The sequence below is a fragment of the Cygnus olor genome, chromosome 15 (assembly GCF_009769625.2).
Source record: "Cygnus olor isolate bCygOlo1 chromosome 15, bCygOlo1.pri.v2, whole genome shotgun sequence".
In the NCBI taxonomy this organism is placed as follows: Eukaryota; Metazoa; Chordata; class Aves; order Anseriformes; family Anatidae; genus Cygnus; species Cygnus olor.
In genome coordinates this window covers 17,620,228-17,640,242 of record NC_049183.1, presented here as the reverse complement: position 1 = coordinate 17,640,242, position 20,015 = coordinate 17,620,228, and the positions used below count along the sequence as shown (strand labels likewise).

The following is a 20,015-nucleotide window of genomic DNA, read 5'->3' as shown; positions in this document are numbered from 1 at the left end:
TAAGTAAAGTGATCTACTAATTGTTTTGATCTCTGTTCAGTTCTTTGATCTAGCTATTGTGCATATAGTGGCAGCACAATTAATTAATTGCAAGTTTACAATCATGAAGATGAAGCATTCTCTAGTTCACTCTTGCAGTTTTAGTAGTTGAAGTTCCAGGGTTTGTCATTAATTTTGGCACAGTGACAGTGATACAAAATACCATTCCTAGACCTTTTAAATTTCCCTAAGCCCTCAAGCAGAGGGTATGCACCAGGGACAAGCCCCATCTTTCTGTGAGGTCTCCACGTGGCAGTGGTACTGCTGCTCTTGGGCACCTGGACCTCACTGCAGAGCAAGAGACCCAACTATGGATCAGCATTTCCCAGAACTGTTTGATTATTTATCAGTAAGTGCTGTACGAAGCACACAATACAGCTTACAGAATAAGAGAAGAGAGCAGGAGAGCACTTAGGGGAATAACCCAAAGGCCTTTGCTAGCATTAACTATTCTGTATCCTTCAGTTTAGAAGGGAATTAATCAACCCCCCCCATTGTACAGTCTTGATCAGTCCCTGCTGCTGGATAGGATGTGGCTGTGCACAGGAGCAGGATATCCTCCATTGTGTTCTCTTCTCTGAAATGTCTGGCAAGAAAGTAAAGCAGATGCATCACAAATGTGATTTGTTTGTGCTGTTCCTCTGGCTTGTCTGTTTTCCACACCAAAGAGATAATGTTGCTCTTCTAGCTCAGCAGCAGAGGGGCTGGGATGACCTTGTATTTTGGGCAGGGAGCCTCAAGATACCTGTGGATGGAGGAGTCTGCATTGTGGGAAAGGGCGGGAGAACCTGTTTGCTAATACTGGTGGCTGAGGGACCTGTGAGGAGCAAGCTGCAGCCCTTTGGGGCCAGGTACACACATGGCAGAGCCAGTTCTGCCACTGTTTTCATGCTCTGACAGGGCTTGTTCAGCTCATGCTCCAAGAGCTGTCAAATCTCTTTGCCAGGAGAGCCAGTGGACAAAAGTCTCATCTGTATATTTTGCTTCCCTTAGAACAAGGCAAATATTTCAGTATCTGTTGAACAGTATTTGCATTTTTATGGATAAATTCAAGAAAAAAGGCACCACGCAATCCCAATTTGCATCCCTTATTTCCATAGAAACTACAGGAGCTTTGATTGCTTTCATGTGCTTTTGATGAAAATTGAGTGGGGTATCTTTATCCTGCCATAAGGTGGGAAGAAAAATTGGCATTCACAATAATATCTAATGGTTCAAAGGATACTTTCGCAAAACAACTTGCTGTGATTTATTAAATAACTTGGTGTTTTTCAAATAATTGAAAAAAACCTCAACTTTCTAGAAAACTTGTTACAAACCTTTGCTAAACCACTGTAGATTAACATCTGCTTGTGTGAAACAAGGATTGTTTACCAGTATATGACTGCTGCTTGTGAAATTGGGGTCATTCAGCTCCCAGTCAAAGTTCAGACACTAGCATGGAACAATAAACAATTTAGATATCATAATCTATACAAATGTTTTTAAATTGTGGGAAAAAAAATAAAGTGGTGTACCACTGCAAGCAAACAGCTTTGCCGAACAAGTCGAGGCCATAAGAGAATGAGGGACTGCAGAGCTCACTCGGGCTGCTTGTGTCCCTCACAGTGCTGGAGGCAGCTCTGCACTGCCCGAGCTCTGTGCTGGCCACTGGCAGGGAGACTGTGGCCCAGCCTGGCGTACCGGCAGGGCAGCTGGCTGTGGGGGGTGACCACTGCTCTGGTCCCTGCTGTGGCGTGGGGAAGGCATTGCCCAGCTTCCCATTAGCACCATGACTGCTAACATGCAATCTGTATGACTCATTTTGCCTGCTGTTTGTAAATATTGATCAGGCTTTAAAAGTAATGTGTGTTTTTTTTTTTTTTTGGACAGAAGACCCGGACCAATAAATCTCCAGACTTCCCCAGACAGTTATGCCCAGCAGTAGCGAGGGGCCTGGGGGCTGATCGGCAAGGACAGGGCCAGGTATGCCTGGGGAGCAGGGGCTGCTCACAGGTGGCTCAGTCCAATCGTCATGTCCTGCTTAGGATGCTCCTTGGACGTGCTTTGGTGCCTGATCTCATTAATGTGGTAAGAGGCATCTTCACAGTTTGTCTCCTAGAGCAGGTTGGATTTGCTGTGCCTGTACTGCTCATCCTGACACAAGGCCATTTATATTTGATGGTGTTTGGATGAATTATGCACATAGCCACTAAGAGAAATTTAATGATGGGTTTCGTCTTCTTTTTTATAGATTTCAGCCTTTGAATTAAGCACCAGTTCACTCTAAGTGCTACGGGGGATAAAGAGAATATTCTAGTCCCTGCATCCATCACAGCTGCTCTGCCAAGCAAAGTTAACAAGTAAACAGTAATCACCCACAATTATTGCCCATTACGTGCTCTTTTCACCTGAGATCACACAACAAAGCATGAGTGTGGAGCCACAGGAGGAGCTGGGTGGCAAGGAGCTGTCAAGATGAAATAACAGCAAAAAGACCTGTCAAACGCTGGCTCTGTGAAAGACCTAAATCCTCTCCTGATGGCCCCTTGGTGCAATGTACAAGAGCTACTTCTGTGTAATTATAAATTGTCTGCAGGGCTTATCTGAGAGGTTCAGAGTTGACATTACAATAATAGGGTGGGTGAGTTTTATTTAAGGGATAACATTCCTGGCAGTGGTGTACACATGGCAGTAAATGAGTGTGGCGGGTGATTAACACCATCGCGAAGCCTTCGCGGTCCCTGCTGGCTGGCCAGAAGCAGAGGAGCCTGGCAGGTCCTGGCATGGCAGGGAGGTCCTGTTGGGGCCACCAGGGCTGGCCTGTGACAGCCTGCAGTGTGGCACATGCCACCTGGGGCTCTGTGCTGAGTGAGTTGTGGTGGGTGCACATGGGGTGCACGGGGTCCCATCCAGACAGGTCAGGGGCACGATTCGTGTCCTCTAACTCTGGGCACATACCAGTGCAACGTCCCCATGAAGCTGTCTGCCTGGGCTCTCTTTATAGCTAGCAGAGAGGGAAGGGTGATTTTGTGGCGTGGTTTACCTGGCGTTTCCGTAGAAGTATTAAAAAGGGAAAGTGCAGAAAACAAGCCTTGCACCTGTCCCTTCAGGGGAATGGTTTGTTTCCTTGAGTCAGATTTGTCTCGAAGGCAGCCTGGGACAATATCAGACCTTACCAAGGCACTTTCTCCTGTCACCCTGCTCCCACCCTGCAGAAAAGGGACAGTGATGCTGAGGGGCTGCCATGAATCCAGTCGCTCCCTGGGTAAGATCTATGGTAGCTGGTGTGTCTGTGAGCCTCACAGCAGTGAGATGGGACTGGCCATCAGCCCTTCATTAGAGACAGCCCCGCAGCTCGCATGCTGCACATTCTGTCGTGGGAGCCAATGCCTGAATCCAGCGCTTTGTATTAGGGGAAAGAAAAAAAAAAAAAGTTGTTACAGCCTGAGGTCGTGGGAGGGCAGCCCTCCCCCGGAGCTCGGTGCAGGGCAGCAGCCCCCGTGCTCCCGGGCGAGCTGGGGTTGCAGCCACCTCCAGGGATCCATCATTCCTCTTTTAAGAGGAGAGAAAATGTCCCTGCTCCAGAGCGCGTCGGCCGTGAGGGGGCAGGCACATCCTTGCAGGATGAGCTTCCTGCAGAGGAGGCAGACTTCTCAACTGCCCCCAGTAATTGGAAAGCAGTAAAAAGGCAACGTGCCCATTCGGCGAGCTCTGATCCCATCACCAATCAAAGAGACTGATTTAGATCGGTGGAGCTGCCAGGCTGGTCCCACTCGGGAGAGTTAGTGGTGATATTAACTGGAGGAAATTCTACAGAGTAAGTATTAGCCTTGTATTATGTAGAATTTTTAAGTGCTTCATTAATTTACAATTCTACTTTTTATTAAATTAATTTGCATTTTAATGAAAAAAATAAGTGGATCTCTCTTCTTGGAGCAGCAATAACATGTGGCCTGTATGTGAATGAGTGTGCTTTTGCAGAGGGTGAGGCAGCTCTGCATTCCAGGGTGCAGGAATTTCTGCCCGTGCAAGGGGCCTGCTGCTCTTCCTGGCAGTGCGAGGCACTGCCCCAGGCACGTCCCCTCTCCTCTGCCCTTGCTGAAGCCTCTGCGGTTGGTGTGGGGCCCCATTCAGGGACTGTAATGCAGAAGTGTGTCTTGCTTCGGTGTGTCACCTTCATCACGAGGGGACCTTGCATGCCCTTTCGTCTCTGCACAGCACTGACTCCTGATCTTCTACCAGCCTGGCAGCCTTATGGGCATGTGGGCTTTATCTTGATGCTCACGCTGACCCAAGGGCATCCCCAATCCTTGGTAGAGTCTTTTAGTCTCATCCACAGGCAGTCAGAGGTCTTCAGGAGAGGGGTGCTTGGCATGGACCCCAGGCTTGCAGCAATGATCTCAGACCATGGGAGACTCCTGGGCTTCTCTGAGGAGCCACAGCCTGCCTTCCTGGTGGTGGGCCGTGCGAGCAGGGAGCCGGGCACCACAGTGGCCTTGAGCATCTGGCACTGGGCTCTGCAGCTAATGGAGATGGGATGAAATGGCCAGGGATGTGCCTGCAAAGCACCAGGCACCTGGGGATTTGGGCTGCTCGGGAAAATCTGTTCCTCTGGGCACAGCAGCCTTGCCCTCTTTGATAGAGCTCTCATACAACTCTGTCATCAGGTTTTTCTCTTCTCCAAGAAATCAGGGCTGTGACAGTAAAATGCCTCCGGGCTGAGGAGCCCCTGGGTTTTCTCCTCTGGGCACATTGGCCAAATTGAAGAATTTAGCTGAAGGTTAAAAAAAAAAAAAAAAAAGATTCTCCTTGAAATGTGCACCCACTGTTCCTCACTGACATGTATCAGCCCATGGCCCTGACGAATGCCCTCAAACAGCTCTGTGTCTTTTCTTGATTTGGGACCATTGCTCCTCAGGGAAATCGACATCATGCCACCCTTTGACTGACGGTGATCAGTTCTGGAGTGAGGCAGAACATACTTCTGCAAAGTACATAGCAGAGATCATTCTCAAATCACTGGTGTCAAGCAGTTTGGCTGGTATTTAAAGTAGGACAAAGGTGGCATTTTTCTCTGCAAGTTTTTTTTTTTTTTTCCTAGATAGTTTCAGACATGGTTAGAGCCAGTCAAAGTGAAAAATCCACCAACCTTGCTGCCCTCTGCCCCTAGCCCTCAAATCAATAAGGAACATCTCTGGTACCTCCACAGACGTCTAAACTCTTTACTGACATGACAGCATTTCCTTCAAGGCCCTTCTGCACTACTTCAGAGAGTAATAATTTAATGATTCTATTCTTCAGGGCTTTACTAATATAAGTTGACTGAAAACGAAATGCTTTCCACCAAACCATCTTTGCTTCCAACCTTTTTTATCATCAGATTTGCTGTTAATCTCACAGGCAGCAATCCTGCAAGTTCTTTTTCCTTCTTAGACAGATTAATTTAATGAGCTTTTTATTATTGTTTTTTTTTTTTTCCTTTTTTCTTTTTTCTTTTTCAATAGCATCCACTTGTCTGCTAAGAGAACTTTGACTCTATTACCTCATGGCATCACGCTGGGATGACTTCAATAGCTGTAAGCCACAAATATGGATCTTATTCCAACCTATGCACCTGGTAGGTGACAGTATGCTTCTGGATTCCAGGAGCAGGCAAACCAGTTCCTTGCAACTTAGCAGAGGAACACCAGGGGCATTGTGTGTGTAGGGTTTTTTTTTTAGAAAAGAAAATTGAGCAATAAACATCCAGAGAAATGAGACATTTAAACATTCAAAGTAATTGATATCAGGAAAAAAATATGATGGGATGAAATCTATTCCTGCAATAAACTGTCCATTAGTTGGGCCATCAGCATAACCCTAATCTAAAGTTACGAGGATCCATTACAGATATAATCAAATACAATTTTCTATATTCCATGAATCAAAAGCACCATATGTATTAAGAGCCTAGTTTGTCTTTTTGTTCCTGCTTTCTCCTGGAACAGCATATATCTGATTTCTTGTGTTATATTGCTCTGATGTCTGCTAAGGGCACCATGCCCTAGAAATTCACATTAAATAACTGAGAGCGAGCACTAGAAATGAAAAAAGTGAAATACTATCTAGGCAGCTGGAAGTAAAAATATGAAAAGTGTTGCACTTACAGAAGGAAAAAAAGCCTATTTTTATGACTTGAATAGACAGTTTGGTATAAAGAGAAATTCCTCACCCAAGATCAGACATACAGCTGAGCTGCAGCAGGCAGACTGAAATCTTGTAATCCACAATATGCCAGGATACAGTAGAGATCTTGACTTCAAAGAGCAGGCTAGGATGTGGCACAATTGAACGGCATGCAAAAGCACAGAGGTTTCCCTGCTTGCTGGGCTGATGACCGCTGCCATCCCAGGATGAGTTTTGGCTTCATAGGCGGGCAGATGGAGGGTGAGGCTGCAGCCAGACGTGGTCTGCAGGCTGTGGACACATGCTCACTGACACCAAAGGATGCTCCTTTCACTCTTGACGGCCTGACTTCCAACTTTTTGTTTCCCTCCCTTTGTTTTGTAAATTTTTTGCTTTATGTTTGTAAGGGCTCACACTTTCCATCTGGAAGCTCAGCATGTCTTTGAATGTGATTTTCCAGAAATGCGTGTGCATGACCTTCATGTGGGCCCTAACACAGAGCATTAGGGATGGGCAGCAGTCAGCAGTAGTCTGTGGTTTGGAGCAGTCTTCCTGTCCTCGCTACCACATCAATTCTCCATTTTTTAATTGCATCTTCTCCATATAGCTCTTCTGCCTTCCTGACCTATCCCACCGCTGTATCTCTGACTCAGTTCTTCCCAAGGGGTGTCTGCCTGTGAGAAGAGATGCTTTAACTGATTCATTACACAGGACTTTTGCACTATTTCCTCCAGTATTATATACGTACTTCCACTGCTGACCTGCATTATTTAGCTCTATACAACATCTTGGGCAGCCACCAGCATGGCAGGCACTCTCCAGCAGAGCAGTCCGACACGATGTTACTGCTGGAGCTCGGTGGGGTTTTTAGCGTGCTACAGCTCCATCCATCTGGCTGACTCCAGAGGGTGTGGGTCGCTGTCCTTACTCCGGGGAGCTGCCTCACACCTGACTCGGTTCTTGCCCTCTGCTGTGCTTCACCTTGCAGCATGCTGCCAGTGGCCGCGGGTGCCCCTTTACGCTGGCCTGGCTTTGCCCAGAGGACCAGAGTGCAACCTGTGGGGCATTCTCTCAAGTCAGGCAGGAGCAGCAGTGGGTCTTGCAAGCCAGTGCGGGGATCAGCTTTCAGGGCTTGTTGCGGGCTTGCTGATAAATTCTAGGGAGAAGAGCAAAAGGCTATAAGAGGATAATATCCTGCTGGTAATTAAGACACAAGTTAGTGGCCCTGTAATCAGCCCGAGTAATGGATGTGAGAGTCCCACTGCACTCAGTGCGGGGGAAGGAAAGTGAAAGCCTGCTGAGGGCATTGGGTGGGAGACGGATCCTGTCTCGACTGAGCAGGATGATGTGAGCAGCAAAGATGAGAAATACAGAGGTAAAAAAGAATGAAATCTGGTTTTGGGTTTCTTTCCTGAGAGATGGGGATCAGCCAGATAATGAGGCAGCAAGTTCTGAGGGCAAAGGAAGAGCTCAGGACATGGTTAGCCGCTCATTAGCAGCTAGAGACATGTTAGCTCTCAACACAGTTGGTAACTCTTTGGTCTGGCCAAGTGTTTGAATGTCCCTGGAAGGAGGGCTTGCACACTGTGCCCTGCTGCAGCTGCTTCCAGCAGCGCCGGCTGCTCACGAGCAGGCAGAACAGCAGCTCTGATGCTGCTGTGCTAAAGGCTTGAGAAATTAATTTTGCCTGTCAGAGATTCAGGTGTAAGTGCGTGAACTGAGGTTCAGCAAGGTAAGCTGACCCACCTGGCTGCGGTCCAGGTCCAGGAATGCTGCTCACAACAGGGAAGGGAAGACCAGTAGTACCTGCCTGTGTAAACTGGTGTTGTCCTCCACATAAAACATGCCCTTAATTAATAGCTAGGATGAACCTAAGCCACTATCTCTGTTATCAATTTGTGGATGTGGTTGGATTGTCTGTCTCCCAGGACAGTAATATCCCTTCATCTTATTGCAAATTGCTCGCAGCATCCTTCTATTACACAGGCTTAATGCTTGAAAAATAGAGATTTAATACTCCACCATATCAGACTAAGTGAGGTCAAAGCAATTCGTATTCACGATTCCACAGAGCTCTCTGATAGTGTTTCCTCTGAGAAATATGTATGCGGAGGAAACAAACTAGGGAAGACCTGCCCTCTGCTTCACGCTGTCCTATGCCAACAAGCACTGCACCAGCCACCCTGTGGCTGAAACCTTTGGATACTTTTCCTGGACGGACAGCAGGCAGCTCTGGGTACTCCCAGAGGACAGGGAGTAGTCGTGGGCCCTGTGGCGAAGCTCTGCCAGCCACGCCAGCGCTCCTCTGTTCACCTTCCTGGCCCAGCAGCTCCTGAATTACAGTGGCAGCTTCCCAAGTGTTGTCATTCTGCAGTGGTTTGCTAGATCAGAGTGGTACCAGCACGTGTGTTTTGTGTGTGATGTTATCATAGTGCACTGTGCATGTTTCTAGGGTGGTAACTCTTCCCCAGGTGCTGGATGTTTTATGTGTATTTAGTAAGTGGCTTGTAAGGAAGCTGGGTGCAAGTTTTTTAGGAACTGCAATTTGCCTGTTGCTTCCTGACCAGAAAGCCTAGGAATAGCACGTCATGTATTTACATGTTTATTCGTGTCCTGAAACGTATGTATTTTGAGAGAAATTCATAGGGAAATTCATGAGCCTTGAGGATTTCCTCCCCAGAAAGGAAAGATTTGTCTCCAGGGATGATACCTTTTATAGCCGGGACACATTCCTTCTGCATTTGCTTTTATGTGGATGCCAGGACATGGATTTCACCTGCAACTCACGAGGAAATATCTAAGCACGTAAAATAAATGGGAGGTTTAAGTTTGGAGGGATTTATGTGCAGAAATTAAAACATAGGTTAGGAGAAATATCCCTTTGCTTTGCACAAAAACAATGTAACAGATGTAATTCTCCTGTTGTGAGCTGAATAGACCTGGAGCTACCTCCTTCCCCAAACTGCAAGAAAACAGTGGGCTGATAAGCAGCCTTGCTGGCCATATCTCACTGTTACGAGGATCTTGCCTGGAGGCTTAGTTGCAAGAAACAGCCTTTGGTGGCACAAAACAGGGTGGTCTGTGAAACGTGTGGAGGCTTTTTATGACCGTTCAGGCCATACAGAAAGACTTGACACAGAGAAAGTAGGATTTGGGAATCTCAGAAATAATGAGACTCTTTGTAATAGAGCTGGAGGACTGCCATGAAAAGAAGAGACCTGAACATCTGTCAGGAAGGTGCCAGACAGGCAGCATGGCTCTCTCCACTGTGTCCACAATGGAGCGGGTCCTATTGGGAAGCATCAGTGCTGCCATGCCAGAGCAAGCAGCTCTTCTGCTGGCTTATGCACGGACAGTGCTCAGCAGCAGCACTGTCAGAAAAAAAAAAAAAAAAAAAAGGCAGTGATTGTAAAAAAGGATTTTATTTATTTCCAGTTTTGCAGAATTCTTAAGTTGGAACCACTGGACTAAAATTAACTGGCTTATTTCACTTGTGAGGTCTATGAAAATACCTTAATTACAGAAGGAGAGGTGGCTACAGAGAGCAACTGAGGTTTTCCCTGCTGGGAGCATTCTGCTGGTGGCAGCAGGTTACACCAGCATGATTGCGAATGGCACCTATGCAGCAAACGTTTCCAGTAAGGGAACTGTCAGGAATGTGTGGTGTCTTCTGTAGCACCATGACACATTGATGAGCTCTGACGGATGGCTAATTGCTCAGGGTAGTCTGACATAATGGAGCAGTTCCGAGAGCACCTCAGCTGCAGAGGTCAGCAGTGACTCAGAAGGCATAATTTTTCATAGCGTGCTCCTTGTATCCTAGAACTCCTCCTGTAATGGACTAGCAAATTACCACACTATTTAAAAGGTAACAATTTATAACATTTTGATAACTGCATGCTCCTGAGGCTATATTATCTGTGCCTGTGGAGAGAATGAATGAGATAGCTGCCCTTCCTACAACATGGATGCTTGCACGTAGAAATACAAACGTGCGTGCCTCTCTGCCATCCCAGCACCTTCCCTCCAGCACAGATCAGAGGTTGATCAGGCAGGATCCTGCAAAAGACCTTTCCCTCTTTGGCAGAGCTGTCTCTCTTCCATTCCTGCTCCTTTCAGTATATGTCTGGTTTGGGGAAAAGGGTAAGGTTCCAGTGCCTACCTAGTCTTACCATATTCTAGCGCAACTCCCCAGAGTTCATGTGGGCTATACTCATCTAGGTGCATTTGGCAGCTCTCCTGGATGCACTGTCTCACATCAAAAGATAATTTAATTCCCAAGAGGTGTCAAGGTAGCTGCTCCCATAGAGAAACTGGAATCCAGACAAAGCGGCAGGGCTCATTGAACCATAAAGACCATATTCTCAAAGCCCCAGAGCCAGCAAGCAAATTTTTTTAAGATCTTTTCTTAGCTGTTGTTGGGAACACACCTTGGGGCTCCAGCCCATGCACAGCTGCCGTGGTGTCTGTGCGCTGACTGCAAATGCACTGTGACCACCATGCACACATCAAGATGTCCCATTCACCATATTTTACGTATACACTGCCCTTCTACAGCTGCTGCTCATCACCAATGTTTCCTTTGCTGCATAGGAAGCATCACTCTTCATTTCTTGTCCAGAAGAATCTGAAGAACTGAGTGCCTGAAGAATTTGCATGGAAACATTCATCCCTCTCAAGTAAATAAAATCTCACCCCAAGGTCATGGCAGCAGGTCAGCTCTTTCTGCACAAATTGGGCCCTGTGCAATTTCCTTCACCGAAGCCTTTGCCTTCAGCAGAACTGCCATGCTCTGTACCCTAGGAGGAAGGGAAGCAGCAGGATCAGAGCCCACTGGTGTGACGTCCAGGCAACCGGCAAGTTGCCCTGTCACACAGTGGTAATTAGCGGAGCACAGGACCAAGCACATCCAGCCACACAAAGGCAGCAGTGCTTGGAGTGTGTGATGGGATGCCCGTTTGTTGGCTCCAGGCGGCGCAAGGGCTTTGTTACCCCGTGCAGAGCTGCCTGGGAGTTACGGGGCAAGGTACTGAAGTCCCAGGAAGCAAAGAAAATTGGATGATAACACTGGACTCGAAGGACATCTTCTGGAGATGTTGATGCTGCAAAACATGCAAGCCTACAGCAATTCATCCTTTCCAAGAGCAGATGTGTGTTTGCCTGCTAGGTGTGCTTAACTACATGCGTGCAGGTAAAACCATGCATCTGTGCTTGAGTAGACAATTTGTAATAAACGTGTGTGAGCGTATGTGCTTGATAGCAAAGCGTTCCTGCATTAGTACCACAACAACACTTTTTATTAACTGTCTGCTTTCCCTCTGGAGTGATGTAATTCTGCTCAATGCAGTAGAGATGGGTCCAATTAATCGGATGGATAAAAGTGGTTAATGCACCTTGGAGAAGCGTAATTTAATTGAAATGGTTATTACGTGCTGCTCCAATGTAAAGAATATGAGAACCAGCACAAATGACTCTGTTATGAACACGACTTTTAATTGCTGTATGGTTCTGTGATTTAAGTCTTTCTCTGGATGCGCTTTTGTTTCCCAGAGATTTCTGTTGGGATGCTGATTGCAATGACGCTGGGGACGAGCAAGGCACATTCCAGCGAGTTGGGGCTGTCAATCCTGTTTGTGCTGATTCTCGGATGGAACTAGAATTGCTGATTTGCCTTTGAAATCTGCAGAGGTTGGCTCTGCACTGTGCCAAGAACTCCTCAGAAGCAGCGTTCTTGGCTGGTGGCATGAGCCCACACCCTGCCTCCTTGCTGACTGCTGATTCCCTGATTCCCCCTTTGACTGAGGTGTGCTTTCCAGCAGTTATGCCCACTGGGGCAAAAGCTGTTCTCTGCTGTGCTGTTTGCCTTGCAGGTTGGCATTGCCTTTCACACCACGTCTCTGATGATTCAAACGTAATCTGTAGGACAGTGCTCCTTCCCTCACTGTGTGCAAACTGTGTTATAGCAACACAAGCAGTTAGGCTGTGCTGAGTTGAACATGCACTAGAGGCAGTTGTCTGTTACTCTCCCATAGGTTGTGGTTGCCATGAGATTAAAGCTGATGACATTGGTAGTAATAGCCAAACTCCTGTACATCCCCTTACCATAGTACAAATTGTGTGCAGGAATGTTCACCCATGGAGCTAGTAAGCAACAACTGGATGAGAGGTGGAAAATCAAGCCTGTCTAACCTGCAAAGAACATACCAAGCCAAAGAAGAGGAACTTTCTTCCCCACAAACTGTGAAATGCTCCCAGTTCACAAGTCCCTTGTGGTGTCTTTTACAGCCCCTCAGATTTTGCTGCAGCACATGAATGGTGCTTACACAGATGGTGACGATATGTTTTTGTGAAGGCATAGAAAATGTCTATGTGTAGACAAGATATCAGGCTGTCATCAGCACAAACGTACTGTGCATTGTCTTCCTGTTTTTCCAGGCACCCAGACAAATGCCACTACAACCAACAATTTTCCTGTCTTTTTTTCCTTGCCCCTCTTTTCCAGCAGGAACAGAATGCACCACTGGGTATAGAACTAATAAAATTGTGATTTTGGATTTATTGAGGAGAGTCAGGGGAATATTTTATGTTGGATTTAGCGAATGCCCACTGAGCTCTCTGCATTCCCCCTTCCCTGTGCCCAGGGGCTGGGGAGGAGCTCAGCAGCACGAGGAGTTAAGGCGCTGTGCGCCCTGCACAGCCACCTGCTCCCCAGCTCCACTGCGTCAAGTCCTGGGCAAAGGTGGGGAAAGCAATGCGTGTGTGGGACAGCCCTCACTTTCCTTTCTCTGCTGCCTGGGATGGAGTCCCATACAGGGATTAAAACTAGCACCAACTGCTGCAGGCTGAGCCTGGGTCATAGTAGGAGCAGGCAGCCAGTACGGGGAACCGCTGTCCAATGGCTTTGTCTTTCCATTTTGTCCTCCCACGTGGAGCAAAGAAGAGGTAAATGTATTTGCTGGAGCCATAGAAGTGAGACTGGACCGCCTGTCTCTGGGGCTGAGTGTGCGGGGTGGGTTTGTCTAGCAATGATAGCAGTGTGATAGGCTTTACCTGGTTGTCTGGCTGGCCCATTTATTTGGAACAAAACATATTCAGAAATGTCTCTGTGTCAGCAGTGCTGTGATAAGCAAATATCCCTGAACAAAGAACTCGAGGAAATTTTTGTATGGGCCAGATATTTATCCGAAGCAATGTAGAAATGTAGACCAAGGAGGTAGACTGTGAAACGGAAAGCCCCAGACAGTAAATGAGTATGAGAGGTGTGTCTATAAAACATGGTTAGTGTTCGACACAGGGGACAGGGAAGTTTGGGACAGGGAGGCAGAGCAAGCGGTGAGGAGGCACAAGCGGGCATCCCAGGCTGCTGTAAAGCAGAGGCAGCGAGCAGACTGAAGGAATGGGAAAGCTGATGGGGTAGAAGTAGATAGTTCCCAGGGTTTGGAGAGCAATGGGTGGGGAACGTGTGCTGGGAAGGTGGGTGCTGGGGAGGGTGCAGGGGCCTTGTGCCTGCCTGCCTGCGGAGCAGCTGGGTGCCTTGGCTGGGCAGCACCAGGGGTATTTCTCAGCATTTCTGCTCCAGGTCAACCTCTCTGGTGCCTCCCCAGGTTTGCAGGATGTTCCCACAGAGGCGCCTTTTCCTTTCTGCAGAGCAGGTCCTGCAGTGCTGCCCTGCGAGATGCAGCTGTCATCATCCCACTGGCTCTGCAGGGTGTCTCCAGAGAAGGCAAAACAGCTCAAATTCCTGTTGGAGACAATTTCTCTCTTGGAATGGGAAACCAGCACTGCCTGCAGGTTGATGGGACAAAGAAGCTCAGGAAACAAAGACAAAATCCAGGACAGGAAACCTAGCTGGTCAGTGTATGGGCTGCTTGAACCCTGGGAGCAGGGAGCAGAGCTGGGCCAGGCCCGTGCCAGCAGCAGCCTCCCCTCACTGTCCCAGCCGTGAGGGATCACCTGTGTCCTTGCACCTGCCTGCCCTGCGTAGCCAGTGCCAGAGTTGGGGTCCCCAGCACGCCAGAGAGCGCGGGGAAGCTCCTGCACATCACCGAGCCATGTGCCTGATCAAAATCCTCCCGGCTCCCTGGGCAGAGTAGTGCTCTTGCAGGTACTCCCACCGGCCGGCTCAGGCGGCACAGGAGGCAGCAGCTTGCCTTGCCCTGCTGTATGCTGGGGTCTGCTCTGTTCCAAAGGGGGCTAAGAACATGCCATTGCAGGTTTTCCCTGTAGGAAAGTTATATAATTTTCTATAGAATTGTTTTATTCACTAGAGTAAAACACCCATTTTAGAGAGAGAAGAGAAATTCATTTTTTCTGCATCGGGGCAGGCAGAGGTAGGAGGCAGCAGGAGAGCATACAGGTGACCAGGCTGATGCAGCTGCCCCCTGGGACGCAGGTGCATCAGCAGAGCTGCTGGGAATCTTGCATGTTGCCTGGTGTGCTTATATCTCGTGCTTTTAGGCTCTGTTTAGGAGCACTACATTTGTTCACAGATCTGAAAGGAAACAATAGGTGCTCCTTTAAAATAAAAATGCCATTCACAGGTTCTACACTACTTACTCTATTTGAACTCATTTTAAAAAGTGGCCTTTAAGCATTTAGTTCACTCACTCTGAAGTTAGATAAAGTTCTCTCAAATAAATCTCATTTTAGCTGTTGCTTTAAATTAAGAAAATTTTACACCTTCAGGGCTGCAAACCAGTGGCCACATCTTGCAGAGATTCCTGAGTTGTTCAGTGGAAGTGTGATGTGCTGATCTGTGAATTTCAGCCACCAGCTCTGAGCTGAGCTGTGAGATGAACCCTGACATCCTGGTGTGTTTGCTTTGTTATTCAAACTCAGATCCATCTTCCATGGGAAGGTGATTTGCTTTGGCCATGTGAGAAGCGTTTTGCATTATCTCCTAACTACATACAGATCTTCCCACAGAGCTTTAATTGATTTCACTTTAATCACTTTAATTGATTTCAAATTGTTAAAAAATCATAATCGATAGTGGAGCTGTGGTCCTTATAAACATGATCTAGGCAAGCAGGTAGTGCTTTTGCTACTGAATCCAGAAACATCAAGGCTTTGCAAGAACTGTTTCTTAATTGTTTCTTCTATATTGTTTCTTAAAGATGGAGTTGTATATTGCTGAAGAGACAAACATGACATATGTAGAGCCAGTGCTTTCAAAAGACTTGGTCAAAAGGACTGAACTTGGAAAGGTACTCGGGAGAGGAACCTGCCACAGCTGAAATCAAATCAGAAACATGGGATTTGTCTAAGCAGAAGGTGGAGAGGCTCCAGCTCGAGACAGTTGCAGACCTCAAGGCCAGGGCACTTCAGAATCCTGCTCCAGGATGCTCACCCCATGAGCTTGCTGGGTACCTCTGGAATCTCCTGATCATCATCCCAAGGGCTTGTTTCTTGTCCTTTGGCAGCACAGTAGAGGCAAGAAACTTATCAGCTCTGATTCAGGGTCCCCTCTGTGACTCTTAGGATGCTCGGGGCAGCCCTTTCCCTCGGCCAGCCTCCCAGCTGTTGACATTATCCTCTTTGCTGGGTTGATGTAATTATGCCCACATCTGTTGATGAACGCACAGTGATGATCAGTGAAGAAAGAACATGCTGAGATGCATGAACACCCATTATCACCCAGCACGGGGGGGCAGGATCAGGCAGAAGGAGAAGGAGGCTGCTGCTCCTGGGAAAGAAGAGGAAGGGCTCCCCTTGTCCATATGTCACAGTGGCACGTGTGCTCCAGCACTAATGCTGCCACTTGCAAACAGGCTCTGCCCACACAAGGCAGGAGTAATAAGTAACAGGTAACGACCTAAGGAGAAGGTTGCACCAGCAGGGTACTTCTGCTCTTACATTTCAGATTTGTGCATTGCGAATGATTCAGTACAGAGGGGAGAGGGAAGGACAGAGAGGTGCCCAGCGATGGTGTATCTGAAATGGTCCCTGGCTTTGTATTCGTGCCCCCTCTCCTGCCACTCCCAGTCTGGCATGTTCTCTGAGAAAGGACCTGTGCAAAGGAATTATGGAAGACACAGCCCATAAATAACAAAGCCCAGGGTGTCCTGCATGGATTTAAGCACAAAATGGAAAAAGTCAGTGTGGGCTCACCACTTGCCTTGACAGTCTCTGTTCTGCACCTTGAATTTCATAGGCCATTTTTTTCCTCACTAGTACTGATGTACAACAGAGGCAGAATGAGCAGGCTCCTTGGGATCACAGACAGCTCTCAAAGCAGCATCTTTGCCATGCATAATCAAAACCCAGCTCTTGTTATTTATTCACCACAAAGAAAAAAGACTTCTGAACCACTGTGAGGAAAAAAGCATGTGCGTGCCTGCGTGTTCGTGCCTGTACGTGCATGACTGCATGCAACCAACTGTGCGTGCACAAGAGCTGGGAGCCACCTGCAGCCGTAGTCCCTGTGCTGCCCAGCAGAGCCCTCGTGTACACCTCCAAACGTGTGGAGCCCCCAGCACTGACGGGGAGCCCAGGCAGCTCCGGGAGCTGTGGCTTACTCTCCTCTGTGCAGCCCCGGCTCCAGCCCGAGGAGCTGGTTATTAATTTAAGTTCATTTGAAATGTGCACAGAAGTTGTCTGCTCAGAGCCCAGGCACCCTGCCAGGCGGTGCCTGTTAGGGGACAGCCGAGCACGGTGCAGGCTCTGCCCCTCCATGACGTGCTGGGGCTGAGGCTCTAGGGCTGCTCGTCCAGGACAGGACACATGAGGGTGTTGGGGGTGGCTGTGCCCCCCCAGCAGGGCACTGCCCTGCCCTGCTCCTGCTCGGTGCCTGGGCGATGTGGTGGGCTCCCTGCTGGGCAGGGCTCCCTCCCAGCGGGCTCCAGAAAGCTGTGGTCTGGGCTGCTCTGTGATGCCACAAACACCTCCTCTGTCCTTGTATTTCCATATTTTTGCTTTTGGCTTAAATTGAAGCTAGGAACTGATGACAGATGTGAAAACTAAGCAAGCCAGCCTGCAAAGACACTGCAGCCCCTGCTGGAGGTTTAACTTCAGTGCAACAGATCTGATCTTCCAAGCCTTTCCTCTAATTGCGCTCTCCACCTGCTGTCCATGGTGGAACAACTTCTGAAGCCACCCTCAGCATAAGAGAAAGCTTTGGGCTCTTTCATCTTGCTGGTGACAGGAGACTCAAATGCAGCTGGTCCATGGCTGTGGCTGCAGGCTGAGGCTTGCAGATGCTTGGTTTCCTCTTGCCTCTCAAAATCACAGGCTGGGCAGCAGGAGGCCCGTTCTGTGCAGCCCGATTTGTTTCCAGCATTAGGCGAGAGTGAGTGCCAGGCTCCTCGCTGCAGTGACAGCATCGATCGCCGCCCTTGGGACCACGTGCAAATAAAGACAGAGGGGAAGGAGGCAGCTGCAGAGCATGTTTTCATTCTGCTCTCGTGGATGCTGAGGGAGGAAGGCGGGCAGGCTAGACAGTCACAGTGGTGTGGGGTTTACGGAGGGACACAGCTAATTGTGTCTCCAGGTCTGCCTCTTTCCCAGTGGGCGCCTGGAGCTTTCCTACTGCACTCCCTCTCAACACAAAATCCTTTTAAAACCTGTTTCAGGAGCCCATGCAGGGAAGCTGTAACCTCAGGCAGTGCAAGCCAGCAAGCGTGAAAAATCTCTGGTCCTGCAGCTGGGGGAGGCATCACGAGGCTGGCTGGGGCTGGGGCAGGAGAAACACAGCTGTGGCTCCTCCAGACCTGCCAGCAAAGGGTGCAGGGCAGCAGTGATGCTCCTCTGAGTACACTTGTGAACTGAGCTGATTTAATAAACAACAGGAGTGTTTTCCCAGACCACATGCTGAGCTGTATTCAAAATACATTTGTACGAACATCAATTTTTAATGCAATTTATGCCAAATGTTGTTGCAAAAGGCAGCCGTTAACATGACATTAATTCAATCACTGGAAATACAGTACGTGCTGCTAAATGAAAACATGTTATTAGTCAATTAAATTAACTAGATGTAACTCTTCCAAATGCAACGTATTATGGTTTGTATATGGTTAATTACGTTGTACAAATTACATGGCAATAAGGGTTAGCACTGGACACACACAATTAATACATATGCAGAAAAAAAAAAAACAACTTGCAATTCGCAGTTGAGATCTGTCAAAATTATATAAAATATAAATATCTTGCAAGCTTGAAATAAAGAGGTAGAATTATTCTGGTATTATAAAAGGAACAGGGCAATTTCTATAAGAGCCAGGAAAGTCTTTGCTGTGAGATCACAGCTGTTCATGGTTGCTTTCATAATGAGTTTTAATCTGCTTTAAAAAGACCATTTTAATTTTAAACAGAAATTTTCCTGGCCCTGGTGAAGTCCCTCCCTATGCAGGAATCTCTCGGTGCCCACACAAGCGATGACTGCGCTACCTCCTCCTTTGTTTGTGTTTTAGGATGAATTTGTGCCCACTTGCAAGGAATTGTGCCAGACTTTGGCACCAAGAACGGGCATTGAGCCTGACAACAGTGAGACACGCCGCAGGCACTACAAACCCACTGCACAACATATGTGCCACCGTAAACACTGCCGGGGGCGGCGGCAGGCGGGCAGGCTCTGGCTCGGGCTCTTGGCTGTTTACAGCGCCTTGCAGCTCTGGAGCAGCTCATTCCAGAAGTGCCCCCACGCCGAGGCCCCTGGAAACAGGAGGCTGTTTTCCTGGGGAGGATGCGCTCTCCAGGGGCTTGATGGGCTGGATGGTTGGGCTGTCCCGGGAGCGGGGGGCTGGATCCTGGGGGACTGCACACCCCAGCCTGGCAGCCCAGAGCAGAGCTGGGAGCCCCCAGCCTGGTTGGGGTGCTGGGGTGGCTGCAGCCCTGCGAGAGCACCAGTGAAAACAAGGGCAGAGTAGAGTGAGGCTCTTGGAAAACAGGAACACAGCACAGAGCACTATGAGAAAAACACCACTCTAGCTCCTGCTTGATGGCAAGAGTCACCCATAGCTGCTTGAGTATCTGCACTGGTCAGGGAATGGGCCCTGATTTTCTTGGACAGGGCTGGAATAAGCCTCTCACCCCTTCTCTTCCCTGATGCTCTCCTCTCCTCTCCACCCCTGGTCTTCCCCTCCCTAAGTTTGCAGCCTGAATCACAGCAGTCCCTTTGCGGAGGCCACCAACAGCGGTTAGTCCCATCCCAAATGAGTGTGAACACGCAGCTCGTGGCACTCTGGAAATGTATTTTTATTGCTATTGTTGCAATAATTATCACAGTTGGTGTAAATACAATTCTTTTCTCTGATATTTAGTCTGTAATCTCAACAGTGCAGCAGGCAGGTGCTCCAAAGGGTGGGAGAGCAGCGGCCGAGCAGGCTGCATGTGGGGTGTGCTCTGCCCGGGCATTGGTGCCTATTGCTGAAACACCCCACTGCTGCTGGGCGGTGAGGATGGGTAAGTGTAAGTAAGGGGAAGAAAGGAGAAGTAGAGTGATGGGTAAATAAAATATGAGGTGCAACACGTGGCTGTTTCCAGTTTGTAAGAGGTGTGCAACACTACATGGGAAGGATGGAGCAGTCCTCATTGTCTCTGGGTACCTTTGTGGCAATGAGTCTCTTAAGCAAAACCAGAGGCACTGCACAGAGCAGAGTGGCAGGTGAGATGCTTGGGTGCTCCTGGATGCGATGGGCAGTGTTTCAGTGGTGCCTGTCCCAGACCAGCCCGTGCCAAGAGAGCAGTTCTTGTGTTAGGCAGGCGTGCCATGGCACGAAGGGGTGGCTGAGGCAGAGGTGTGCGCTCACCTGGGCGGGGTGCGAGAAACCTCCTTGCCCCCAGAAGAGCACATTCACTTCCACGCAAACAGCTCCCATGGGCAGAAG

At 48.5% G+C, this 20,015-nt stretch overlaps 2 long non-coding RNA genes across 2 annotated transcripts in view; both read left to right on the top strand.

Moving 5' to 3' along the window:
• Positions 1-3,063, top strand: part of LOC121078730 — a 33,789-nt gene extending 30,726 nt beyond the window's left edge. Inside the window, exons 2-3 of the long non-coding RNA XR_005824709.1 lie at positions 1,912-2,109; positions 2,273-3,063. This is a non-coding gene — a long non-coding RNA (uncharacterized LOC121078730). The remainder of the gene's footprint in view (positions 1-1,911; positions 2,110-2,272) is intronic.
• Positions 3,064-3,596: 533 nt separating this feature from the next.
• On the top strand, positions 3,597-18,305 carry LOC121078732. The gene is made up of 3 exons (XR_005824711.1): positions 3,597-3,838; positions 10,744-11,377; positions 15,303-18,305. It is a non-coding gene; the product is annotated as an uncharacterized LOC121078732 (long non-coding RNA).
• The last annotated feature ends 1,710 nt before the right edge of the window (positions 18,306-20,015 follow it).